The sequence below is a fragment of the Centruroides vittatus genome, unplaced genomic scaffold (genome assembly GCF_030686945.1).
Source record: "Centruroides vittatus isolate TY-2023 unplaced genomic scaffold, ASM3068694v2 contig_1535, whole genome shotgun sequence".
Lineage (NCBI taxonomy): Eukaryota > Metazoa > Arthropoda > Arachnida > Scorpiones > Buthidae > Centruroides > Centruroides vittatus.
This window is the reverse complement of record NW_027120949.1, coordinates 1-15,489: the sequence shown is the minus strand read 5'-3', so window position 1 is coordinate 15,489 and position 15,489 is coordinate 1. Positions and strand designations below refer to the sequence as shown.

Sequence of the window (15,489 nt, the reverse complement as noted above, 5' to 3'; positions counted from 1 at the left end):
AGTAAGCTGGAAGATTGTATAGCTGTCTGCAAGTACAGAAGACTTTGCAAATAAGATACTATCAATGATCAGGAATTTGGCACATGGCATTTCTGATCTCATCAGCTCCAACTTTTCCCTGTAGATGTGGCTATGTAATTGTTCACTGCTTGTTTTGTTCTTGACACAAGTATCACAGTTTTTTCCATATAACTTTCGTCCTATAAGCCCATACGTAGAAGATCCTTGATTTTCCGCAGCATTTTTATTTGTGGATTTAAATGTTAAAAATTGAATTCGTTTGTTACTTGTGACAAATATGAAAGAATGGTGCAGCGTAACGAGTACTTTTTCTCTTCATTTAGTGTCTTGTTTCTTGCAGTATACTGCGTAACTCTTGCCGTCGCTGTTTTTTTGCAATAGGCGGAATAAAGAAAGTAATGTATCTCTGTATCAGTTGTACTGGGTCAATAGTATTTCGTTGACCTGATTTATTTGTTCTCTTCGTAAGTACTGTACATAGCAATTTCTCTTTTTTTTGGTTCGATTTTATCGTATTTTTTCACCATTCACAGCCATTAATTCGTGCTTTTTCGGTTTAGTTGTCCGATTAATCAGAGCTGAATGTTTCAAATTCACTCGCGTAGTTCCACAGATGACTGTCTTATGGTAAAAGAAAAACGCCGCATAATGATATGTAGTAGAAGTTGGTGTGAGACAGTTTCACTTGTTCATTATTCCTCAAGTACTGACAGTACTATTTGTGACGTTATTGGCAGTTTTGTACATTTGGAAATGGAAACGATACCTTTTCCTGTATAAATTATCATAGAAAGTGGGCAACCACTGTCTAATCTGCATAAACAATAAAAGTTGATCTCAAATGAAACACGCTTCAGGGGCACGCTTTCTTCGCTTGGTATTCTATCAAACCCAATCCAACCTGTTTCATATTTCTAGACATTTTTTTGGAATTCGTTACTTTGTTCAACTTATTCCTAAAGTTTATGTAGATAAATACAAGGAAAAGTACAAGTGTTCCGAATCCTGTATTGAAATAGCTATAAACAGGAATTGCCTCTTTCAGATTTGCATATCATTGAACATCCGTAGGATCAACATGAAACTATTAAATATGAAGCTTATATATTTACGAGTGTGAGAGAAATGCATTCCCAACCGCATCTCATAACTGTTCCTTTAACTTGTATAGTTATTACACAGGAAATGGTTAATTTCCTACGATATTGTAATCATAGCATCTTGTCATAATAGATGACTAAACTTATTCCGTATTGTGCTTTACTATAATGAAAGAATCTGTGCAACGAATGAAATAATGAACGTTCGTGCAATTTGATACTGATTTATGGAGCAAATTTAAAACTTAGAAAAGGAAAATATTTATGTAATTTGAAAATATTGGCAACTTAAATAATGTATATCACTTCTGTTTATTTTACATATAAATCTTATCATCATTGAAACATGATGGAAAGTTCAAATGTGTACTTACCTCGTCCAATTCTACCCGATCCAACCATTGATGCCTTTTCTAAAGTATATGTTTTATTGTCACGTAGCAAAGGTCGGACATTTACCACGTGACTGGTTGGACATTTGGTGAAAGTTTAAATTTACCGAATTCAGAAGTATCATTTTGTATTATTAACAGCGCATTGTCATTTTGAGAGGATTCCTCCGTGTAGTTCGGATGCTCAATCTTATTTGAAAAATTGTCCCGAGAACTTATCTGCATATCCCACACTCCCGATTAAATGTTCAGAAGCATGTCTATATGAATAATCCAAATAAAAATTAATACAGAAATGTGAGATTTTTAAATAAGATTTTCTTAGAAATTCAAGTTTACATCTGTCATCGTAATGTATTAACTTACGAATTTGTTACGTGAGCAGCTCCCTACGCAGTTCTTGTTGTAATTAATGTGAAAGTTCCAATAAACGTAATATTCACGTTACTTGAATTTTGGTTAAGGAAAAGGAGCCATCTGAAAATAAAACATTATTACTTTTAGTTCAAGCGATATAAATTAAAATGATTGGTATTTGGTTCACCATAAATGGATAATCCTCAATTTTAACCGGAAATCCACCAATCATTCTTCTTATTAAGAGCTTAAAACAGAAAATTCTATATACAGTCAAACCTGTTTTTATGCGCTCTTTTTATGTGCGATTTTTATTTGTGCGATTTTTTTAATGCGAATTTTTAATTTGTGCGGTATAGTTGGCGACTAGTCTCGTGCGATTCGTCATGTCTTACGTTGACTTATTATAGCTAAATAAACTTATTATAGCATAAATGCACTTATTATAGTAATATTATTGCATGAATATGCGAAAAATGAAATAATTTACTTTTTAAGTCAACAAAACACCACCTGGACAAAAATATGTAAAACAGACGATAGACCAGACGATGCAGTCAAGTGCTGACATCTGTTGTCAATAAATTCTATCACGTACGGTTTTGAGTTATTTTCTATGTGAGACTTTTTTATGCGGTCCCTGTTGACCGCATAAAAAAAATATTTTTTAATTGTGTTGCGAAAACTATTATTTACAGCCATTCGTAAAGTTTCGTGAGATTTTTTTATGCGTTTTTTTTAATGCGGTCCCTATCCCCCGCATAAAAACAGGTTTGACTGTATAAGATGCTGTTATTTACCCGTTAAATTAGCCTAGAATTATGGGTTCTACACGTGCTTTATGGAAAAAAGTCTGCTTACAAAATGACGTTCCCCCTGTTAAATCCCTAAGTCTATGGTATTCTGACACGTGGTTTATGGTAAATGTTCGTATATTTCAACAAAATATCTTTTAGAAACTTTTTCAAATGTTAAATTCATCCAAATTTGAGCTAATTATTCTAAAATAAATTGCAATTTATAAGCCGATTTTTTGGATTTTTCGAACCTTTCTTTAATATTAAACGTGTAAAAAATAATTTATAGACATTTAATGTAGCATAAAGTAGTAAAAAGTTTGCATTTAAAGTATAGGTTTGTCTTTAAATTTGCATAAAGTTTAGAGGAATTTAACATGCAATTGAGCATCTCTTCTTTTAAAAATTTAAATATTTTTTTGAAAATATTATAAGAAATAAATTATTTATTATTTATGCCGCCATCCAACATGCCGCTTTCCGACGAAAACAAGCTTAAGCAATGGTGTCTCGAACCGGACACAATTCGTAAAGTAGATCTATAATTTTGCGTTTATAGCACGTTATATACGGATCGCTCGGAAAAATGCTATGCGTTTTCTAAATGTCTATTAAATAGGCCTTCTTCTTACAATAAAATAATTTTAAAAACTCGTATACCCTTAAACTGTATAATTACCGATAAAGTTTTTAGATAATTCTAAAAATATTAAATAATTAACATTGAACATTTTAAAGTTCAAATAATGCTTCAGTAATTCTATTTTAAGTCCATCAGATAAGGTGTCAGCGTATGAAAGGTCTGAATCAGTTATTTATTTCTTTCTTTGTAAATTCAAATAAATGAACCAGAAATGGGAAAGGAATTCGCCGTTAAGAACAAAAGGCCAAATTCCACAAATTTCTAATCTATTGTCTTAAAACTAGTTCAAAGCTTAGCTTAGGCTTAAGGGTGCAATTGTAACGTTCGCGGGCCAGGTGGTGATTTACTTAATCTTTTGTCTTTAAGAGACAAAAATATTTACATCTCCAAATGTGGTTTCTATTCGCATTTTTCACCGGATGCTCGCCCTCTGGTGTTTAAAAACGAAACTATTCTATCTGGGTCGTTTGATTAATTCTTGTGTATTATCAGCAGTAAATATGAATAACAATAGAAAAAGCAAAGGTTTCTGTTGCGTTCCAAATTGCAATTTCAAAGATTTACGGGAGCCTAATATAAGTTTTCGTCTATTCTCACACGAAAAACATGATTATTCGGAAATCGGTCGGTTATATTTATGAGCTTCTCCGAATTGTGAAAGAGTGAATTAGACTTAAGAATTGGCAGTTTCCCGATTGTCCAATTTTACACGAACAAGTTATGCTGTCAATTTTAAAAGATATTTTCTTAAAGTTAAAATGCCAGTTATTTTGTGTGGGACACAGGGTCGAATTTAAGCATTTCGAAGCCTTAAGCTGAATGTAAGTCCCCTTACCAACCCTTCACAATTTTAGAAGTCAATCATAAAAAGAAAAAAATTAAATTAGACTATCTCTCTGATTCAATACGGTTATTGGAAGAAAAAGATGTGAGGTTTCACTAGTCTTCTGTTTTATAACTGAATTTAATTAAATTTTTATACCCATTCCTTTAAAAATCTTTTTTAAAATTGGTTTTATCATTTTTTTTTAAAAAAAGACCTTACGTTAATTATTAGAAAAAAATTAACGAAATATTACACAAAATAAAAAGTAAAGTATGTTTTGTTGGTTTGTAAAAAAATGTTTATTACAAAATTCGACTTTAATTTTTTTTTTGTTTGTACAAATGTTTGAGGCTCCTTGAAAGTCGAAGCCTAAGCAACAATTTACATAGCTTTTTACTTGTAAATCTAACCCTGATAGGACAATGTCAAAGCTGATGTTTTTAACACAAAGGGCACAAATATGCATAGAACGATCTCGCTCACTTGCTTCGATACCACATAATGACGTATCCCGCTAGCAATAATTGTTCTGCTACTATAAAATTTCTCGATAAACAGCTACAAGCAGCATATATCATTATATCGGGCAGTAATATATGATTAATTTTACATTACTAGTTACAAGCGACCCAGATAAAGTAGCCATTTTGTAAAAATTCAGCGCCCTCTATAGTTCATGAAAAACGCGAATTGCAAATTTATCCGTCAACGTTTATCTCTGACCAGATTTGGTAAGAAACTTCGACCTTGACGATGTCAATAGTTCAGGGCAAAAATAGAGTACACTCAAACCTCTTTTCGTGCGGTTTTTTTTTGCGATTGTTTAGATGCAGTATATGAATTTCAATCAAATTGGTATACCGCACAGAAACAGGTTTGAGTGTATTCTAACATATATAAGTTTATAACTGCGTCAATAAAAGATTATGGGAACCCCTCGAGGGAGTATCGACGAAATTCTTTTGAATAGTTTTAAATTTTTGCCCGTTTCGACCATTTTAAACCTCTGGTCCTGCAATACACTTGCTTCGATTTTACGCTTTCAAGCCTCGAATTCTTGGAAATTCTGTTCGACTTTACTTGATTTTTAAGCAGTAAATTTAGTTTCTAGACACGAAACTAAGTGAATATTTAAAATAACAATAAAAATAATAGTTTAATTCACCCGAAAATAATACAAATTACTGTAGATTACTTAACGAATTTACATGAAAGTAATTGATAATTTACGAATATTTCGCGACTAAATTTATAAAATATGAATGTAAATAGTTAATAAAATATTAAACAATTCCTCAATTATATTAAATCAACATAACAGAGCAGTGGAGGGGCAGGGCAGAGGAGGCAAGTGCCCAGGGTGCCGAAGAGATGGGGCACCAAAATTCTAAACTTGTAACACGGGCGAACTAATAAATTCATAGAAAACTGTCACATACGAAAAAAAATTATATTATCATGTGCCATGCCCCGTTATAGTTTCGTGGGGCCCATACAAATTTGAATTGGGGAATCCCTGTACAGTGTCGATTTCAGAAGTTCGTCTTTGGGAGGAATATTTTCTTATAAAAAATTGGTTTGGGGCTCTAGTTTGTGGGACCGTAGGCAATTGGGCTTTTTGCCTTAGCCTAAGGTAACGCACCACTGCCTAACCACGAATAATCGAATCGAGCAAATATTGCATGATTTTTAAAAACATATACATTTAAAAATAATATAACAGACTGACGAAAAGCTCCTTGTTTAAGTTTGCCCTTGGCGTCAAATGCTGTAGCCACGATCCTGCTATATAAAACTAAACTTGGATTTGTTATGGCCTTAAGCTATAACACAACAGGTCTGTGTCCTCCGTAAAATAACCATTATGTTAAAAATACCAGACCTAAGCTACAAACTTATATGCTGAAACCTTAAACAGCGGCTTGTTTAGCTTATGTGGAAATTATCCCCATCATCTACAATAAATTAATTTAATATTTTTATTAATATTTGATTAAGCTACTTACCGGAATTAAACACAGGAATTGTGCAGTATAATAATGTTTATTTTTAAACATAAGCTTACACATGAAATTATAGAAAATTATATTATTACCTACATTAATAACTATAATATATTTAACTATATTTTGCATTTTTCTAATCAAACGTGTATTTCTTTCTTCACTTCCTTCTTCCTCATTTTCTCCCTCTTCTTTCCTCTATCCACTTATTATATCCATATCTGTGCTTTCTGATGTAGTCAATTTATCTTCGCTTTCCTCTGCTTCCCCTTCGCCTTCTTCCCCTACGCTTCTCCCTACTTCTTCCACTTTCGCTTTTCGCTTCCTTTTCTTTGTCTTCTTTTTCTCCACCTTCACTTTCACTTTCGCCTTCTTTATATTTTATAATTACAATCTATTTTAGTGGCTGATTAGAATCATAAACATTACTTATAATTAACATAAAGATACTACCTATTAGACTTGCATAGCATAACATTCCGAGCAATAACACCAAGACAAATTTTATTTTGGTGTGTTACCAATGACTGCAAACCCTTAAAATTACTGTAGAAGTAGGCACTAAATGTGATATTTAGTTTATATTTATCTGCACCACTGTATAAAACCATAACACTACACTAGCCTCTTTATATAAGACGTGACACTTTCACAGTATTTTTTTTCAATGCATAAATTATGACGTATTTTAATTGGCACAAGGTCTCTAGTTATTGAAAAAATACTATAATATAATTAATATAATTAATTTTAACGGTCAGAAGATTAAGTTAATCCGGACGTTTCATTTACTATATGCTAATTGTTGAATTGGTATTGTTACGAAATTATAGAAGAGGGAATAAAGCAAATGGAGGCTAGCAAAAGAAAAAGTACTTTTCGGGATGCGTTGAACACGATAACACCCGAAAAACTAGCAGAAAATCCAAAAAACTTGAAAGTACTTCTAGAATCCATATTGAAAACCATGGGATTATACAATAAACCAATCGATGAAGACTTGAATAGAGTGGTGTATAGATACAGCTTAGGTGGGACACTTCCAACACTGTACAAACCTGTGTATAATAGAAAAATTGTCCAAAATTCCAACACGTTGAACGTTGCAGAGAATAAATCGAAAAAGCTAACTGATAAAACGAAATTTGTCGCTCACTGTACAAATGGTTTCGCAAGATTCAATGTAAAGATCAAAGTAAAATGCTACCGAAACTTAAAATTTAATCGTAAAATGTAGAATATTTACAAATCTGTAACTTTTTTATAAGATAAAAGTCTCCATTCTTCGAAGGATTCGAACGTTCAAGAAGCCAACTTCATTAGACTACAACAATTGGCAGACAATATTGAGAATACCGCGATGGTGTTCAACAAAAGAATAGATCACATTGAAAAAGAATTAATTTCAATAACAAAATGCATCACAGATGTATGAAAAGTTTTCGTATCTTGAATGTTTAAACTCAGTTTTAGTTCAAAATTTAAAGATAATACTATAAACTGTTACCTCACAATTTATGGTATTTTACAAAACGAGCAGTTCTATCCAAATTTACATTTAAAAAAGACCTTAAAATTTAAAAAATTGCTTAAAATTTAAAATTGTAAATTTAAGGCATGTAAAATAAATAATATAAAACTTAAAATATAAATTCCATTCATGTTTACATTCTTATTGATTAGCCATGTAATGTTGCAAAAGCAGATCATACGCTGCTGATCTCATGAGACAAAGTTATTAGGAAAAGGATGAAATTATTCATGGTCATATCTTTTTGTCACGACTATCGTGGGATTCAGTCAGGCCACAAGTTGGGGCCAGATGAGGTCAATGTGTCAAACTACTCCGGGAGACTCAGGATCGAATCCGGGCGGGTAAAACAGCAGCAATTTTTTGCGTTGGATCCTGCACTGTTTCCTATTACGGACGTGGTCAAACTTACCTTGTGCTCGGAAAAAGATCCTAGTTGTGTTTATAGGATAGAAAGAGTTAAAAATGAAATAAATGGAAAATCAATTGGTTAAGGACAGGATAAAATTTCGAACTTTCTGAAGCTTTTAGACTCGAATTCGGATCCCTCAAAGCATTAGTCTGATGCATTTACTGCCTCGACCATCTTCACCATTTATAAAATATTATAAAAATCGTCTGTTGGGATAGAATAACAAATTATATCGATTATGGTTCGAACTCAACGCCTGGTTCGAATTTTATATTTTATGACTTTCCGGATGGACCGTCGAGTAAATGCAGCAGATGCCACTTTGAGGAATTTGGGTTCGAGTCTTAAAATCTCAGAAACGTTCCTCATTCGCTTGTGAATCTGACTAAATTCCACTATAGGCATGAAAAAACTTTCAGTTCTAACCACATCGCCACTTCCATTGTAGGCTTAATGCATTTGTAATAGACATTTAAAAATTACATTTTCATGAAAATGTAATTTTCAAAAGAAAATTTATGTATGCAAAGAATGAATGGGAAGAATCATCTCGTGTTTTCTACGTCAAAATGTGTTTAGACCTATATTATCACGTTGCATATAGGAAAATGTAACATAAGACGTCCTTCCATTCACTTCCCGTTGTTATTTTTTAAACTCTTTGTCCGTGGACACTAAGAAACCCTTTCTTCATACTCAACAAGCAAATTCATCAAAAATTCAGACGTCTTGTACAGTTTGCTTGATATAATTTAATTACATTAATTATATATCATAATTAATGTAAGTAACATTTTATTACGTGCGTAATTTATTATTTAAATCGCTAAACTCTTTTGCCTAACTTCCTTTCATACAGTGTAACCCATAAAGATCAGACCCATTGATAATGGACATAATTGCAGAATCGGGTCAATATCTTGCTGGGTCTAGTACAAAATGTAAATATGAAGAAGTTCTTTGAAGACACTGGAGGCCCGAGAATTAATCGAAAATATGTTTGTGCGTTAATTTACCGCTGCCTATCTGTCTAAAGTCCGGCCTTCTTAGAGCCTTCGTCTCACTCCACATAATAATAATTTCTATATCTGTATCCGTGTAATGTCTATAAAGAAGCGGGATCAAAACCCTTAAAAGTATTTGAAACGGCTAACATGTACAAAGCCCCGTGCAAATTCAATTCCACTGTGTGCGAAGTGTGCTTCTGTATCATTGTAACATTTGGCATCAGCGTGCAAAAATAATAAGGCTATTATATATTACCCAAGAAAAGTTTGGAGACAATTTCCAAAGTGTATTTATTATAGTTTTATTAATTATTAAATATTATGCTAACCTCTGCGAATGTTAATCCATACTTCAGGGAAGCCACGTGTAATATTTACATTTTAAGTAGTGCCACGAACAGTATTAATGATTTCGACCTTGCGAGTATTTGTGAATAACTGTATTGTATTTTATTTTTTCAATAATTATTATTCATATATACAATAAAAATTGCAGCTGAGAGGAAATATTTTTTACTGAATGAGACTATTATCAGATTCGGCTTTGTGGGAGATCAGCCAAGGGGGATGCTTCGAGGAATGATTGTGTATGGAAAAGTGGCCTTATTCAGGTGTTCGACACGTAGATAAAAACGAAAAACTCCACGTGACCATCGAGTTGGCCACGTGGAGTGTTTTCTAGTTTCATAATTGTTCAGTGATTTTATCCACTTGGCCACTGGTGGACCACAAAACTGTCAGATTTAACTGCTAATATAAACGAAAACTATTTAAATAACTAAATAAAATCAGAAAATGTTCTTAAAGTAATATAGATTCAGAACGGATAACGTAAACTAATATAAATAATAAACGTAACTAATAAATAATGATGTGTTCTATATGTATAAAATGAATGATTATGTAACTTTATGTTAACTCGTCTGATGTAAGTGCATTCACACACACACTCAGAAAAAAACACACAACATACATATGATATGTTTTTGTTTTTAAATAGAAATTTGAGTAGAAACTCTCTAAGCTATTAAAAAAATATCATTTCAGAAGTGTTTAAATTCAAAGTGTTTGTATTTAAACCATTTAACAAATTACACGATATGCAGGATCTAATTAATCTGCAAGGATGCTAAAATGTCTCGCTTTTAAACAATTACACGTTTGTAGATTTTCGTGGAAAATGTAATAAATGATGGTAAGGAGGAAAAAAAATGGCGTTCAACTTCAGTTTTCTTCAATATTACAAACAGTTTTTGCGTGTACTGATGCATACATTTCTGTTACAGATGGATAATAGATCGATTGGTCAAATCAAACTCCATTATCCAAGATTTTTCTGTATTATATCATCTATACATCCCAGTGATATGATCTTGCAAAGAAACAAAGAAATTTACTTAAAAATACGGGCTCTCGGGTCCCCTGTAAAGGCCTGGATCCCGTTGCTACAGTAAAGTCTTCTCCCCTTTCGTCAGGGCTGCCTACTTAAATAAGTTTACAAGGTTTAAAACCTGGTGTGTACTGTACAGTTCGGTTCATACCACACTTATAAGAGTAGAATCGCAACGTCACTAAATATACCGCCTACGTTGAAGCAGGCTCTACTGTTTTGGCTAAAATATGACTGCCATTCCCTATACGTAACCGAATTCGATTCCACATCCCCAAAGAGGAAGATTGACGTCTTAACAGGCTCTGCTATTTGTTCGTCATTAAATTGAATTGCAGCTAAGACGTAGTTACTGCATATAAAATAGCGTAACATTGAAACAACCGTAACAACAACGAGAATTTTATTATTTATTATACAAAAATATTAAAGTTTCATCATAGATTTAGAGATATTAATAAACATTTTAACCTGTTTATTCTTCTGTTCATTACGCTCAAATCTCTCGTAACTGATACAAAATTTGCATATGCGAGTTTCGTGCAGTTTTCATTTATTTAACTTCGAATTAATAATACATAACTGAATTAAAATGTGTATTAAATATTCATAAACGAATCACGTGAATATTCTATTGTCTGTTGTTATTATCGAGGCATTTTAATTATAGTTAACTAAAAATCGAGAGAAAGTTAACCTAACTTCTGTCCGAATAATGGCCATGCAGTCACATAGTCTTCTCTCCACGTGCTGGCACTTTTAGGACCCGTATATTACACACATTTTTTCGTAAATCAGTTTATCGTGTAATTAGAAATAAAATTTTATTCATTACAATATAATTCAGTCAAACCTGTAAACAACGGCCACCGGCGGGAACATAAAAAAATGGTCGTTGTTAGGAGGTTTGACTGTAGATAATCACAAGGCTTCCAAAAGTAAAGATTCATCAAAGTGTATCTGCTAAACGAGTTGGTTAAGAAGTGTCCTCGTTCAAGGGGTATTGGTGCTATTAAAAATTTCCGTGGTTAAAGGTCGTGGGATGGGGAGATAAAGGGGGTCGTGTGTGTCTCCTGTAAGGTCAGATTTAATGACGATTTAACTCATCATCATCCCTACCCTCAAAATTAAGCTTTTTGCCATTTCGTAGTAATTAAAAATATAAAAAGTTTCTTTTATAACAAAATATATAATAAAATCGCGTGTGGCGTCATCAATTAAGTTATATTGTAATTAAAATTATAAAAAATATTTTCTAAATAAGTTCTCATAATAACCGGAAAAGTTATGCAACTCGTTGCTGGATTTTTTCGTCTACAATTCAGATATCATCATCCTTTAAGATCAATTAAAAAGCCTTAAAAAAGAAAAAACACCATTTTAGTATTAACTTTAATATAGCATTATCCAATTTTTACATCTTATCTGCCTGAGGCAAATTTACAAAACTACGAATATTTTACTTAATTTTTGCAATTTATCTTCGTAAAATTATGTTTTACTTAATAATTTAGCCAATAATGTTAGGAAGAAAAGGCACGAAGCCGCTTATATCGTCTAACACGCCGCTCTTCGTTAATTCGATCCCAGCGCATGCCCCTAAAACAACAATGTCACCAATAATCTTCATACACTGTTTAATAATATAAAAGTAATGTTATTTATTTTTGTATTAAAGTATTAGTAAACTTTATATACAAGAAGCGTTTACCTCCTCAGGCTCAATCTTAGGGACCTAGATTTTAAAAAAGTATTTGTACGTATTTAAATAGTATATACAAGTAATTAAATATATTACAGAACGATTCTCGAAGGTCTAACAAAAATTTAGAAGCAAAAGAACAAAAATATTATAAATTTATGTCTGCTTGTATAAGTGAATACGCTGTTTATGTAGAGTTTAATTGTAAATGATTTACTATATACACGAAGAAAACTTATGTGCAAATCTATCAGGAAATTTCATAACTTTATATCTATCTTTTTCTCCATTTATTTAGATGTTAAACTTCTATAAAACTAATTAATTATAAATATTTATCCGGCAATAGTTAGATCGTATCAAAATTTCTTGTCGAATGTGTCATTGTGTTATTTGGTATTTAAATAATTGTTCTTATTTCTCATAATTATTAAGTTAATTACTGTGGCTTGTTTAATATATTCAAGTATGATCCACAATTAAACTTTATACGGTAGTTCTAATACATAAAAATATTCTCAAACTTTTGCCCAACTTTCGAGAATCATTGTAGGGCCTTTAATAATATTTCTATTAATATTTGATTAAGCTACTTACCGGCACTATACATACGGAAGAAGTTATGCACTGTGAAGAAGTTTTTTTAAAACATGGTCTTACATTCAAAATTAAAGAAAATTATATTGTCACTTACATTAATAAGAGATGCAACTACATCTTGCATTTCTTCCACGAAACTGCATTCGCTTCCTTTGCCTTCTCCCTCCTCGCCTTCACCCTCACTTTCCCCTTCTTCCCCTTCCTCACCTTTCTCCTCGCCTTCATCCGCACTTTCTCCTTTTCCTCCTTCCTCTTCGCTTTCTCCCTCACTTTCCCCCTTCTCTTCCTTCTACACTTTCTCCTTCCTCACTTTCTTTACTCTTCTCTTTGCTATCATCTTCGCTTTTCTCTTCTTGACTGTCACTTTCTCCTTTTTCACATTCTATAATTACGATCTACTTTAGCAAATTACTAGAATCACGAGGATTAACTATAAGTAAAATACAATACCTGTTAGATCTGCATAGCGTAGCATTACAAGTAATAAACACGAAGACTAATTTCATTATTTCTTGCCCCAAATGACTAGAAACACTTAAAATTACAGTAGAGGTAGGCACTAAATATGATATTTAGTTTATATTTCCCCACTTTTTTTATATTGCTTGTACAGTACAGGTGTTACAATATATTATCACGCCGTATTAAAAAGTATGTTTTTACATTATAATTACATTAATATTCCACGAGCGAAAATCGTTTGTATAGATTATGACGTATTTCAATCGACACAAGGTCTTTAGTTATTGTAAATATATCATAATACAACTAATTTTAGTACGGAGCAGATTAAGTTAATCCGGACGTTGCATTTACTATATGCTAATTATTGAATTGGTATTGTTACGAAATTATAAAAGAAATATAAATAATATAAAAAAAATGGAGGACAGCAAAAGAAAATGTACTTTTCGGGAAGCGTTGAACACGATAATTCCCGTTGAAGTCCAGAAAATCCAAAAAACTTGAAGGTACAGTACTTCTCGGATCCATATTGAAAATCATGGCGTTGCACTGTAAAATAAACCAATTGACGGAGACTTGAATAGCGTAGCTTACAGATACGCTTTCAACACTAAACAGACTTGTTTATAACGGAAGAAATATCCAACATTCCAACACGTTAAGATTAGCAGTGAATAAAACTGGTAAGACGAAACTTTACCGCTTATTATGCAGACTGGGTCTCGCAAGATTCAATCGTGGTAAAAATGCTATCAAACTCCAACATGAAAATTCGAATAAACTATTTGAAGGCACCTCAATGTGCCATGATATACTGGTTGGAAATCCTTCGTGTAGAATACGGTGGTATTTATGTAATGCAGTCAACATGAAGATAGTTCGCGTAGATTGCATTCTAGACTTGACTCATGTTAGCATCACTCACACGTAAGCTGTACTGTACGCCAGATTTCGTCGTAGCGCAGCGCACAGTACTGTACAGTACATACGTGTTGAGTTACCAGAACATTATAAATACGGGCATTTTATTAATAAACTATAAAAATTGCCAAAAATAACCAGCAAATAATTCTGCTTATTTGAATACGTTTGGAATGGTATATAGAGGCGCAATGTTTATCAAATGAATTTTCTTTTAATATTTTTTATTTTAACGGTATAGACTATTATTAACGTGTTCTATCGTCTAATCTTCATTTGAATATTATTCTGATATGTATTAACATAAAATAAAAGGTAAGTATGGCAATCAGTCAGAAACTGGTCCCCAAGATGTTTAAAATTTTGAATTCCGGAGACTTTGAAACGTCTAGAAATGTAATTAATTTCTAGACGTTTCAATGTATAGATGTTAGTGTGTGAAAAAAAGCACGAGTTTGTTCCCCTTTTTGAAGCTTAACTCCTGTGCTTTTTGTCAAAAAAGTCTGAAATTTTGCAGGGATTTTTACGAATTAGAGGAATTAATGCTATTAAAGTTTAACGGTTAAAGGTCGAGGAAGTAGGGAGAAAGAGGGGGGGATCACATGCCGTATATCGAGTTCGAACTGAATGAAGATTTTACTCATTATTAGCATTTACAATTTTTTTTTATTTTTATAAAATTCGTTTCTGCCCTCAAAATTAAGGTTATTGCTATCTTTTAATAATTAATAATTATAAAAAGCTTTTAAGTTAAATACCATAACAGATGGCTTTACCATAAATTTAAATATTTTGCAGGGAAAGTTACGCAACACTTTGCTAGTTTATGTTGGCATGAAGAAATTTTTAAATTAAAAACAAAGATATCAATTGAAATAAAATTACGTTACACTTACCTGTATGGCTTAAAATTCTTCAAATAGGCGTACTTAATGTTATTTATGTATTAAAATGTTATGGATTTAATCACTTAAAACTATTAATACAGTATATTTTAACAAGACAAAATAAATTAAAATAAGTCAGTGTGGGGATGCATTTAGGGTACACAGACCCCTCATCAGCCCATTGAAGATTAGACACATGGCAGTAAATACAATAAATATCTAAAATATTGTAACATTACGTATACGTTAAGTGCCAGGTTATTTATCCTTGCGTGCCATTTTAGGCACATCTGCCATAGATTCGCCACCTCTGCTCTAAAACATCTGTCTAGTGAGTTTATAAGACACGTTCACTTGTCGGCAGCAAAGGGCGAGACTGATTCTAATCGTATTGTAAAGTACTATTTTTAGTATCTTAGGAAATCGACACAAAGT

At 32.3% G+C, this 15,489-nt stretch overlaps 1 long non-coding RNA gene across 1 annotated transcript; it reads right to left on the bottom strand.

Moving 5' to 3' along the window:
- Positions 1-12,007: 12,007 nt before the first annotated feature.
- On the bottom strand, positions 12,008-13,382 carry LOC136968769 (uncharacterized). The gene is made up of 6 exons (XR_010879698.1): positions 13,232-13,382; positions 13,013-13,163; positions 12,876-12,937; positions 12,779-12,808; positions 12,191-12,214; positions 12,008-12,112 (listed from the first exon to the last, which is right to left on the bottom strand). It is a non-coding gene; the product is annotated as an uncharacterized lncRNA (long non-coding RNA).
- Positions 13,383-15,489: the final 2,107 nt, after the last annotated feature.